This window comes from Pseudorca crassidens, chromosome 2 (assembly GCF_039906515.1).
Source record: "Pseudorca crassidens isolate mPseCra1 chromosome 2, mPseCra1.hap1, whole genome shotgun sequence".
NCBI lineage: Eukaryota > Metazoa > Chordata > Mammalia > Artiodactyla > Delphinidae > Pseudorca > Pseudorca crassidens.
Genome location: NC_090297.1, coordinates 69,925,691 through 69,938,057, shown reverse-complemented (window position 1 = coordinate 69,938,057; position 12,367 = coordinate 69,925,691). Strand labels below are relative to the sequence as shown.

The 12,367-nt window shown below is 36.8% G+C and overlaps 1 long non-coding RNA gene and 1 pseudogene across 1 annotated transcript in view; both read left to right on the top strand.

Moving 5' to 3' along the window:
* The window catches only part of LOC137210786 (uncharacterized), a 457,872-nt gene that overhangs the window by 411,081 nt on the left and 34,424 nt on the right, over positions 1-12,367 (top strand). The gene's annotated exons all lie outside the window — the stretch shown is intronic.
* Positions 3,603-4,074, top strand: LOC137212539 (ubiquitin-conjugating enzyme E2 variant 1-like; annotated as a pseudogene).

Below are 12,367 nucleotides of genomic sequence, written 5' to 3'. Positions count from 1 at the left end.
CTGTGGCTATGACTTTTTAGATATAACAGTAAAGGCACAGTCCATGAGAGAACAAACTTGATAAGCTGAACTTCATTAAAATTAAAAACTCTGCTTTACAAAATACAATGTCAAGAGAATAAGAACACAAGACACAGACTAGAAGAAAATATTGCAAAAGACACATCTGCTAAAGACTCTTATCCAAAAAATACAAGAACTTAATTATGAGAAAATCCAGTTAAGAAATGAGCCAAAGATCTTAACAGACATCTCACCAAGAAAGATCTGCAGATAGCAAAAATGCATTTGAAAAGATGTTCCACATGATATGTCATCAGGAAAAGGCAAATTAAAACAACACCAAGACACGACTGCATACATATTAGAATGGCCAAAATCTGGAACAATGACAGCATCAAATGCTGGTGAAGATATGGAGCAATAGGAACCCTCTTACGTTGCTGGGGGAAATGCAAACTGGTACAGCCACTATGGAAGACAGTTTCTGATTTCTTAAAAAACTAAACACATTTTAACCAAATGATCTAGCAATCACACTTTTTGGTATTTACCCAAAAAAGCTGAAAACTTATGTCTACACGAAAACCTGCACCTGGATGTTTATAGAAGCTTTAGGCAAGTAATTGCCTAAACTTGGAACAACGAAGATGTCGTTCAGTACATGAATGAAAAATAAACTGTGTTACATCCAGACAATGGAAAATTATTCAGCACTCAAAAGAAATGAGCTATTAAGCCATGGAAAAACATGAAGAAAACTCAAATGCATATTACTAAGTGAAAAAGCCAATCTGAAAATGTTACATAATGTATGATTTCAATTACATGATATGCTGGAAAAGGCAAAACTGAGGAGATGGTAAAAAGGTCTGTAGTTGCCAGGGGTTGGATGTCATAAATTTGTCTGTACCTATAGAGTGTACTACATGAAGAGTAAACTGTAAACTATGGACTCCAGGTGATGATGATGTGTTGATATAGGTTCATTAGCTGTAACACATGTAGCACTCTGGTGGAGGATGTTGGAGAAGGCTATTTATATGTAAGTTCAGAATGTATATGGGAAATAGCTATACCTTCCTTTCAGTTTTACTATGCATCTAAAACTACTCAAAAAATTGTCTTAAAACACACACACGGGCTTCACTAGTGGCGCAGTGTTTGAGAGTCCGCCTGCCAATGCAGGGGACACAGGTTCGTGCCCCGGTCTGGGAAGATCCCACATGCCGCGAGCGGCTGGGCCCGTGAGCCATGGCCACTGAGCCTGCACGTCCGGAGCCTGTGCTCTGCAACGGGAGAGGCCACAGTGGTGAGAGGCCCGCATATCGCAAACACACACACACACACACACACACAGACACACACACACACACACACACACATCGTATGACTGTACTTATAAAAGGTTCAAAACTATTCCTGGGCATTACAGAATGATATTGGTTACCTTTAGTGCAGAGAACTGAGACAGTGGTTGGGAAGGGCCAAGAGATATTTTCTTTAGTACAAGTCACATTGTATTTCTTGACCTTGATGATAGTCTCCTGAGTTTTCTCATTTTGTGATGATTCATGGGGCTTTACTCCAGGATATTTATACTTCAATTATTTTTAATGAAAAAATAAAGAAGTAAGTAATCCAGAGTCCCTGTTCCCATTTTACTCTCTCCAAGTAGGAACTATTGTTTAACTCCTATTCTTGATTATAACCTAAATTTAGGCTTTAAATTTAGAGTATGGCTAAACAGAGTAGAAAGTTAAGAGTGAGAGATCCATGTTGAAATCAAGGTCACAGGATATGAAAGAATATAAATGAAGTAAATGATTGTTATCTTGGGCCAAAATCCAATATATACGTAGGAAAATATACTTATTTTAATTTCCAGGGATTCTGGAAAATGTGGCAGCATAGGCAGTTTAAAGTATACAGGATATTACTTATCACGTTTACATTCCCACTACAATAATTTTTATTGGGGAACATGGGTTTATATAATTTCTTTTGGAAAAAGAGTTCAGTTGTAATCAGAGAAAATAATGTTAGTATTCATTTGAATGTGTGAACATTTAATATTGACCATACAAAATTTCCAGTGGGGACTTAAAATGTGATATATGAGGGAGTTTAAGTACAATACATTTAATAACATGAACATTTGCTGTTTTACTAGCAAGAACTAAGTTTTCCTCATCTATACAACACACTTAGCAGTGTTAATGTTCTTCTCCTATGGCTACAAATAATCTTCAGAAAAACTTTGTAAAATTCCTCATCGTAGTCAATCTAGTGCTGACACTTATGTAGTTAAGTATGGCTATGTGCCTTTTAATGACTCATTTCATGGGAAAATAATCATTCTCTTAAACTTCCTGGACAAAGTACAAAATCTCCTCTGTGGGAGAGAGAAAGAAATCTATGCAAGACTTATTATGTTAAAGGAGGTGAATAAAAGGACCCTTGGCAATTTTCACCTCTGAAGAAGATGTCTGTTTATTGTTTGACATTTTCTTGACAGTCAGTTATTGAGATATAATGTGGAAACTTGGCAAAAGATGCATAGAATATTTTTTCTAAATTGTTGTTTATTGAACTTCACGCTTGTGTCAAACAGCTGGAGGCTAGGGGAAGGATATGAAGCCTTAAAGAAGACTGGCTCTGATGTAACTTTGCCTTTGCCTCTATCAAATAGCAAAATAATGAATTATTATGGGTAATAGAGGACAATAATGGTTATTGAAAGAAGGAAGATTCCTTTTACCTGGTCTACAAGAGCTTTAATTCTGAAAAGCCTTTGCCATGTACAGAAAGAAGTCCTATGGAAATTCAAATCACAGAAGCTGATCACATTTGTTAAAATACAGTTCTAAGACATGCCTAAAAGATCAAGCATAAATGGAGATTCTAAATATTTATTTAAGAATCTCTCATTTTCCCACAATTTCTCCTAGTTTATTATATGTCTAGGATGTCCTTAAAGCTCTCATTAGGGCCACGAGCAGTCAGCCACTATGGTCAACTATAGACCATGTATGTATATAACCTATGTGGCAGGAAATCAAAAACATTTGTTGTTACTTAAGTCCCCTTTCCAACCTTTGCCATCATTTTAATTTTCTAACTTTATTTACTGTCGTGATTCTAACCTAGTGCATCATATTTTTGTAGTTATCTTTTTAAACAATAGACAAAACTTATGCAAGTTGGATTTTAACTTGTAGGTAAGGAAACTGAAGATCATATGTCACATATTTGGATTATAAGTGATGCAGTTGGAGAAAACATTATTTGAGTCAAAGTCCATCTGATTCCAGAGCAAATGTTTATCCAGTACTTCACTACTTGACTCCCATACCATTCTCCTTCAGGAAATTTTTTAAAAGATTAAGAAACCAAAAAACCTCTTACCAACTGCTAAAACTGCATATCAGTTATGTTATTTTGTGACCACTGGCATCTAAATGTGACATGGCTAATCTTAGGAGTACCATCCAAGTTGTGGAATGGGTTAAACTAAGTGCTTTGGGTGGTCACAAACTCATTATTAAGTTTATACACTAGAAACAAATAGATTGGCTGGACTTTGAGGACAGCGATGCAAGATGGCAGCCCCTACAAGTTCGAGAATAGAAGCCCCTCATGTTGGAAGAATTCAAAGAATACCAGAAAACAGTAGGAGATGGCACAGTTAGCTGGGGTCTAGAAGATGACACACATGACACAAAATGGACAGGGATGCTAGTTCGGCCTCCAAGAAAAATTTATGAAAACTGAATATTCAACATAAAATAGAATGTGGACATAAATACTCAGAAGCACCTTCCCTTTGTGAGATTTATAACAATAATATGAATTGAGTTAATACTTCTAATGGAGTGATGAACTCAAGAGCCTTATCTGCTAGCAAAATGGCAGAATTCCTATAGCATCAAAGTTGTCCTATAAGAGCTCTGGCACCTAAGAGTGTTGAAAGAACATATGAAACTCCCTCAGCCACACAAGCACCCCTCCCCCTCTATTCTATTTAAACTGTTTTCATTTCACAGCAGTAAATCTTCTAGATATGTCTTGTAGACCTTAAAGTTGTAGAAAGGAAACTCACATTCAAAGCAATTTATCTTAAGATCCTATAAGTGATACTAACTTTTTGTTCATTTGAAATATATAAATTATGCTATAACACGTAATCCTGTCAAGTGTAACCACTAATCCATTTAGTTGAACTTTTGGATTAAGAAAATAGATTTAAATTGATTTCCATTAGAACTGGTGGGTCATATCTAACTCAACTGAGAAAAGAGACATCACACAATCACTTTGTTGCTGATTATATGGCCTGGGGTCTCTGTGTTTTCTCCCATCACCTCCTCCTACATCCCCTGCCTCTTTCCTCTCTTTTCCTCTCCAGATTGGGTGGTTTTTTAGATGTTAAAATTTCAGGTCACAACCTGTGGGACTATTGTTGGGTGTATGAAGGTTCCTCTCTGTACTCCTGGTTTCTTTTATCTTTTTTTTTTTTTTCAGTCTTAAACTACGCCTACCTTCCCAATTATAGTCTTTTCCCCACTGTCCTCCATTACTCTTGGTGGAAGTATATATTGTACTCCCTATGCTGCCCTCTGAAATTGGCCTTTGATGAGGAATTCAGGAATTTTCCCATATCATCTTTCCCACACATTAAATAAGGAGTGCTACTTTTTCTTTCCTTCTCCTCAAGTTCCTTTTTGTACTGTCACCACCCAGAACTTTTCTTGATACTTCTTAGCTTTGAGTAGAAGCCATCAGGTAAGGTTGGAAAGAGTCTCTGACCTCCCTCATTTAGTTTTGGAACCACATTTAATTACTCTTCATCAGCCCCTGGGAAATGAATATTAGGTCCTTAGCCCTGCCACTCTCTGTTGTCATCATTAGCTGATACATTTTTTTTTTTTTTTAGCTCAGACTTTGATATAATGAAAAAAAAATCATCACCAGTGTTATTCAGGTGTGCCAGCTCTTAAAGTCTTCGGTGGTTAAACTTGGATAAACCACATGAAGACACTTGTTAACACAAACAATCCCTCTGAATAAATTTTATTTTCCTGTAATTGCTTTTGCTTTTGAAAATTGTAGAAGTTTTACATTTTTAAGTTTTAAATTCTTCTTAAATTATGAAGTTTTAAATAACAGGTCTCTCATTTGGTCATCTTTGCAATTCATTTGTATCTAGTTTGGAATCTGACAACTGGAATGAAAAGAACCTTGAATTCAGTGCATGTTCTGTTTGTTATTATTCTCACCAGGGATTAAGAAAGAACCCAGTATGCATGACAGATTCCTGAAACTGGAGGGCTTGACTTCCTGGTAAATTGCTGCCACTCTCTTAGCCTCTCCATGTGTTCACTAACCCAGAAGTCTCTGAACCCTGCCCTTTTGGCTTTTATGGAGCCTTCATTAAATTGGCATGATTGATTAAAGCATTGGTATTTTGTTATTAAGTCAATCTCCAGCTCCTTTTCCCTGTGGGTAAGAGGGGCAGTGGGGTTTGAACTGAAAGTTGCAACCCTCTAATCATATGGTTCCCCTGGCAGCCAGTCCAACATTTAGGGACTTTCCAAAAGTCACTTCTTTAATATAAAGTCAGGTGTGGTTGAAAGGGTCTTGTGAATAACAAGAGACACATTTATTGCTCTTATCACTTAGGAAATTCCAAAGGTTTTAGAAGTTCTCAGTCAGGAACTGGTATAAAGATGAAATATAGATTTCTTTATCATAAATCACAATATCATAACAGTACTAGCTTTGTGCCAGGTTTATAATTTCTGTCAATCATTTATGATCAGATTCTTAAAATCAAAAATCCTCTACTTAGTGTTTAATTTTATAAATACTTGAAAATGATTTTTTTCATATAGGTGACTTTTGAACTTCTAGTTAAATAATTATATATATACTAGTTAAATAATTTGAAATGTAGGTATAGTTTCTTTTTTTCTCTTTTTGTATTTGGCATTCTAAATATACCAAAATAAAATAATCCAGGAGATATTCAAGATGACGGAGAAATAGGTGGATGTGGAGCTCATGCCTCCACAGATGCATCAGGAATACATCTATAGATGCAACAGTTCTCACAGAACACTGGCTGAAAACAAGCAGAAGACCTTGGACACCAGAAAGGACTATAAAGATCCCTTCATAACTGGAAGGGAAGCATTTGAGGCTGTCAGAAGAGGGTGAAGTAGCAGATCTGGGGCAGACGGGACAGAGTGAGAAATACACAGACGGTCTTCACCACAGCCCTACATGTCCCAGACGGGAACGTGTGTTCACAGGCTACCCCTCCAAAAGCAGAGACAGTGAGAGGACGTGTGTGCACTGGTCCGCATGGGGAAGCAGTAGGGATGGAGCCCGGCACCACCTCCTGGTTCTCCCTCCAGGGAAACCAGGAAAACAAGAACTAGCAAGAGCTTGACAAATGCCTGGCTTTGAATTGGAGACCATTCACCTGACTATTGTTTCATTTTGGAAAATTCACTGAAAATAAGTAAGAAAAAAAAAATACCTGAAAGAAAGAAAACAAAGAACAAAATACCCCAGAATTCCTAAAGAACAGGTCCTGGAACTCTGGCTGGGTGTCAGGCCTGAGTCTCTGAGGTCGGAGAGCCAAATTCAGGACATTGGTCCACCAGGGACCTCCCAGCCCCACGTAATATCAAATGGCGTAATGACTCCCAGAGATCTCCATCTCAATGCCAAGACCCAAGTCCACTCAATGACCAGCAAGCTACAGTGCAGGACACCCTATTCCAAACAACTAGAAAGACAGGAACACAAACTCACCCATTAGCAGAGAGCCTGCCTAAAATCATAATAAGTTCACAGACACCACAAAACACACTACTAGACGTGGTCCTGCCCACTGAAAGACAATAACCAGCCTCATCCACCAGAACACAGGCACCAGTCCCCTCCAGCAGGAAGGCTACACAACCCACTGAACCAAGTTACCCACTAGGGGAAGACACCAAAAACAAAGGGAACTACGAACCTGTAGCCTGCAAAACAGAGACCCAAAACACAGCAAGTTAAGCAAAATGAAAAGACAGAGAAATATACAACAGATAAAGGAGCAAGGTAAAAACCCACCAAACCAAACAAATGAAGAGGAAATAGGCAGTCTACCTGAAAAAGAATTCAGAGTAATGATAATAAAGATGATCCAAAATCTTGGAAATAGAATAGAGAAAATAAAAGAAACGTTTAACGGGGACCTAGAAGAAATAAAGAGCAAATGAACAATGGTGAACAACACAATAAACGAAATCAAAAATTCTCTATTAGGAATCAATAGCAGAATAACTGAGGCAGAAGAATGGATAAATGACCTGGAAGATAAATAGTGGAAATAAATACTACTATATTCGAATTATAGGGTTCTCAGTAGAGGAAGAGAAAAAAAAAGGGGACTGATATAATATTTGAAGAGATTATAGTTGAAAACTTCCCTAATATGGATAAAGAAATAGTTAAGTCCAGGAAGTTCAGAGAGTCCCATACAGGAAAAATCCAAAGAGAAACACACCAAGATAAAAATTAATCAAACTATCAAAAATTAAAATAAAAAGAAAAAATATTAAAAGGAGCAAGGGAAAAGCAACAAATAACATATAGTGAAATCTCCATAAGTTTAACAGCTGATGTTTCAGCAGAAACTCAGTAAGCCAGAAGGAAGTGTCAGGACATATTGAAAGTGATGAAAGGGAAAAACCTACAACCAAGATAACTCTACCCAGCAAGGAGCTCATTCAGATTTGGTGGAGAAATTAAAACCTTTACAGACAAGCAAAAGTTAAGAGAATTCAGTACCACCAAACCAGCTTTACAGCAAATGCTAAAGGAACTTCTCTAGGCAGGAAACACAAGAGAAGGAAAAGACCTACAATAATAAACCCAAGACAATTAAGAAAATGGTATAGGAACATGCATATTGATAACTATCTAAAATGTAAATGGATTAAATGTTCCAACCAAATGACAGAGACTGGCTGAACAGATACAAAAACAAGACCCATACATATGCTGTCTACAAGAGAACCACTTCAGACCTAGGGACACGCACAGACTGAAAGTGAGGAGATGGAAAAAGATATTCCATGCAAATGGAAATAAAAAGAAAGCTGGAGTAGCAATTCTTGTATCAGACAAAATAGACTTTAAAATAAATACCATTACAAGAGACAAAGAAGAGCACTACATAATGATCAAGGGATTAACCCAAGGAGAAGATATAAAAATTGTAAATATTTATGGACCCAACATAGGAGCACCTCAATACATAAGGCAAATGTTAACAGCCGTAAAAGGGGAAATCAACAGTAACACAATCATAGTAGGGGTCTTTAACACCCCACTTTCACCAATGGACAGATCATCCAAAATGAAAATAAATAAGGAAACACAAACTTTAAATGATACATTAAACAAGATAGGTTTACTCGATATTTATAGGACATTCCATCCAAAAACAGCAGATTACACTTTCTTCTCAAGTGCTCATAGAACATTCTCCAGAATAATGATGTCTTGGGTCACAAATCAAACCTTGGTAAATTTAAGAAAATTGAAATCATATCAAGAATCTTTTCTGACCACAAAGCTATGACACTAGATATCAATTATAGGAAAAAATCTGTAAAAAGTACAAACACATGGAGGCTAAACAATACACTACTAAATAACCAAGAGATCACTGAGGAAATCAAAGAGGAAATCAAAAAATACCTAGAAACAAATGACAATGAAAACACGATGACCCAAAACCTATGGGATGCAGCAAAAGCAGTTCTAAGAGGGAAGTTCAGAGAAATACAACCCTACCTCAAGAAACAAGAAACATCTCAAATAAACAACCTAACCTTACACCTAAAGCAATTAGAGAAAGAAGAACCAAAAATCCCCAAAGTTAGCAGGAGGAAAGAAGTCATAAAGATCAGATCAGAAATAAATGAAAAATAAATGAAGGAAATGATAGCAAAGATCCATAAAACTAATAGCTGGTTCTTTGAGAAGATAAACAAAATTGATAAACCATTAGCCAGACTCATCAAGAAAAGAAGGGAGAAGACTTAACTGAATAGAATTGAAATGAAAAAGGAGAAGTAACAACTGACACTGCAGAAATAGAAAGGATCATGAGAGATTACTGCAAGCAACTATATGCCAATAAAATGGAAAACCTGGAAGAAATGGGCACATTCTTAGAAAATCACAACCTTCCGAGACTGAACAGGAAGAAACAGAAAATATAAACAGACTAATCACAAGCACTGAAATTGAAACTGTGATTAAAAATCCTCCAACAAACAAAAGCCCAGGACCAGATGGCTTCACAGATGAATTCTATCAAACATGTAGAGAAGAGCTAACACCTATCCTTCTCAAGCTCTTCCAAGATATAACAGAGGTAGGAACACCCCCAAACTCATTCTATGAGGCCACTCATCACCCTGATACCAAAACCAGACAAAGATGCCACAAAAAAAGGAAACAGTATCACTGATGAACATGGATGCAAAAATCCTCAACAAAATACTAGCTAACAGAATCCAACAGTGCATTAAAAGGATCATACACCATGATCAAGTGGGGTTTATCCCAGGAATGCAAGGATTCTTCAGTATACTCAAATCTGTCAATGTGAAAAACCATATTAAGAAACTGAAGGAGAAAAACCATATGATTATCTCAATAGATGCAGAAAAAGCTTTTGACAAAATTCAACATCCGTTTGTGATAAAAACCCTCCAGAACATAGGCATAGAGGGAACTTACCTCAACATAATAAAGGCCATATGTGACAAACCTACCTCCCACATCGTTTTCAATGGTGAAAAATTGAAACCCTTTCCTCTAAGATCAGGAACAAGACAAGGTTGTCCACTCTCACCACTCTTATTCAACATAGTTTTGGAAGTTTTAGCCTCAGCAATCAGTGAAGAATAAGAAATAAAAGGAATCCAAATCAGAAAAGAAGTAAATTGTCACTGTTTGCAGATGACATAATACTATACATAGAGAATCCTAAAGATGTTACCAGAAAACTACTAGAGCTAATCAATGAATTTGGTAAAGTTGCAGGATACAAATTTAATGCACAGAAATCTCTTGCATTTGTATACACTAATGATGAAAAATCTGAAAGAGGAATCAAGGAATCACTCTCATTTACCATTGCAACAAAAAGAGTAAAATACCTAGGCATAAATCTACCTAAGGAGACAAAAGACCTCTATAGAGAAAACTGTAAGACACTGATGAATGCAAATAAAGAGGATACAAAGAGATGGAGAGATATACCATGTTCTTGTGTTGGAATAATCAACTTTGTGAAAATGACTATAATACTACCCAAAGCAACTACAAATTCAATGGAATCCCTACCAAACTACCAATGGCATTTTTCACAGAACTAGAACAAAAAAGTTCATGATCTGTATGGAAACACAAAAGACACTGAATAGCCAAAGCAATCTTGAGAATGAAAAATGGAGCTGGAGGAATCAGGCTCCCAGACTTTGTACTATACTACAAAGCTATAGAAATCAAGACAGTATGGTACTGGCACAAAAACAGAAATATAGATCAATGGAACAGGATAGAAAGCCCAGAGATAAACCCACGCACATATGGTCACCTTAACTTTGATAAAGGAAGCAAGAATATACAATGGAGAAAAGACAGCCTCTTGAATAAGTGGTCCTGGGAAAACTGGACAGCTACATGTAAAAGAATGAAATTAGAACACTCGCTAACACCATACACAAACATAAACTCAAAAGGGATTAAAGACCTAAATGAAAGTCCATAGACTATAAAACTCTTAGAGGAAAACATAGGCAGAACACTCTATGACATATATCACAGCAAGATCCTTTTTGACCCACCTCCTAGAGAAATGGAAATAAAAACAAAAATAAACCAATGGGACCTAATGAAACTTAAAAGCTTTTGCACAGCAAAGGAAACCATAAACAAGATGAAACCACAACTCTCAGAATGGGTGAAAATATTTGCAAACGAAGCAACTGACAAGGGATTAAGGTCCAAAATATACAAGCAGCTCATGCAGCTCAATATCAAAAAGAAAAAAAACAACCCAGTCCAAAAATGGACAGAAGACTTAAATAGACATTTCTTCAAAGAAAATATACAGATTGCCAACAAACACATGAAAGGATGTTCAGTATCACTAATCATTAGAGAAATGCAAATCAAAACTACAATGAGGTATCACCTCACACCAGTCAGAATGACCATCATGAAAAAAATCTACAAACTATAAATGCTGGAGAGGGTGTGGAGAAAATGGAACCCTCTTGCATTGTTGGTGGGAACATAAATTGATACAGCCACTATGGAGAACAGTATGGAGGTTCCTCAAAAAACTAAAAATAGAACTATCATATTACCCAGCAATCCCACTACTGGGCACATACCCTGAGAAAACCATAATTCAAAAAGCGTCACGTACCACAATGTTCATTCCATCTCAATTTACAATAGTCAGGACATGGAAGTAACCTAAGTGTCCATCGACAGATGAATGGAATAAGATGTGGCACACATATACAATGGAATATTACTCAGCCATAAAAAGAAAGGAAATTGAGTTATTTGTAGTGAGGTGGATGGACCTAGAGTCTGTCATACAGAGTGAAGTAAGTCAGAAGGAGAAAAACAAATACAGTATGCTAACGCATATATATGGTATCAAAAACAAGAAAAATATTTCTGAAGAACCTACAGGCAGGACAAAATAAAGATGCAGATGTAGAGAATGGATTTGAGGATGTGGGATGGGGGAAGTGTAAGCTGGGACGGAGTGAGAGCGTGGCATGTACATATATACACTACCAAATGTAAAATAGGTAGCTAGTGGGAAGCCGCTGCATAGCACAGGGAGATCAGCTCAGTGCTTTGTGACTACTTAGAGGGGTGGGATAGGGAGTGTGGGTGGGAGACACAATAGGGAGGAGACATGGGGGTGCATGTATATGTATAGCTGATTCACTTTGTTATACAGCAGAAATTAACACACCATTGTAAAGCAGTTATACTCCAATAAAGATGCTAAAAACATAATAATCCATAAATTTTACGCTAAATGATTTTTTCAAATGACAGAAATAATACAATTTAATAATAATGTCCTTTATTCAAGGGAAAATAATTCATGGGTTTGGGGAGTATAGCACCTCACAAGCAGTGGGTCGTTTCCCAAGGGATTTGGGGCAAGAGTCAGCTTGCAAATCTTTAGAATAGGCAACTTGGAAATAGGGCCTGATTGGCTAGGAGGTCTGGGATTTCCTTATAAGGCTGGTAGGTC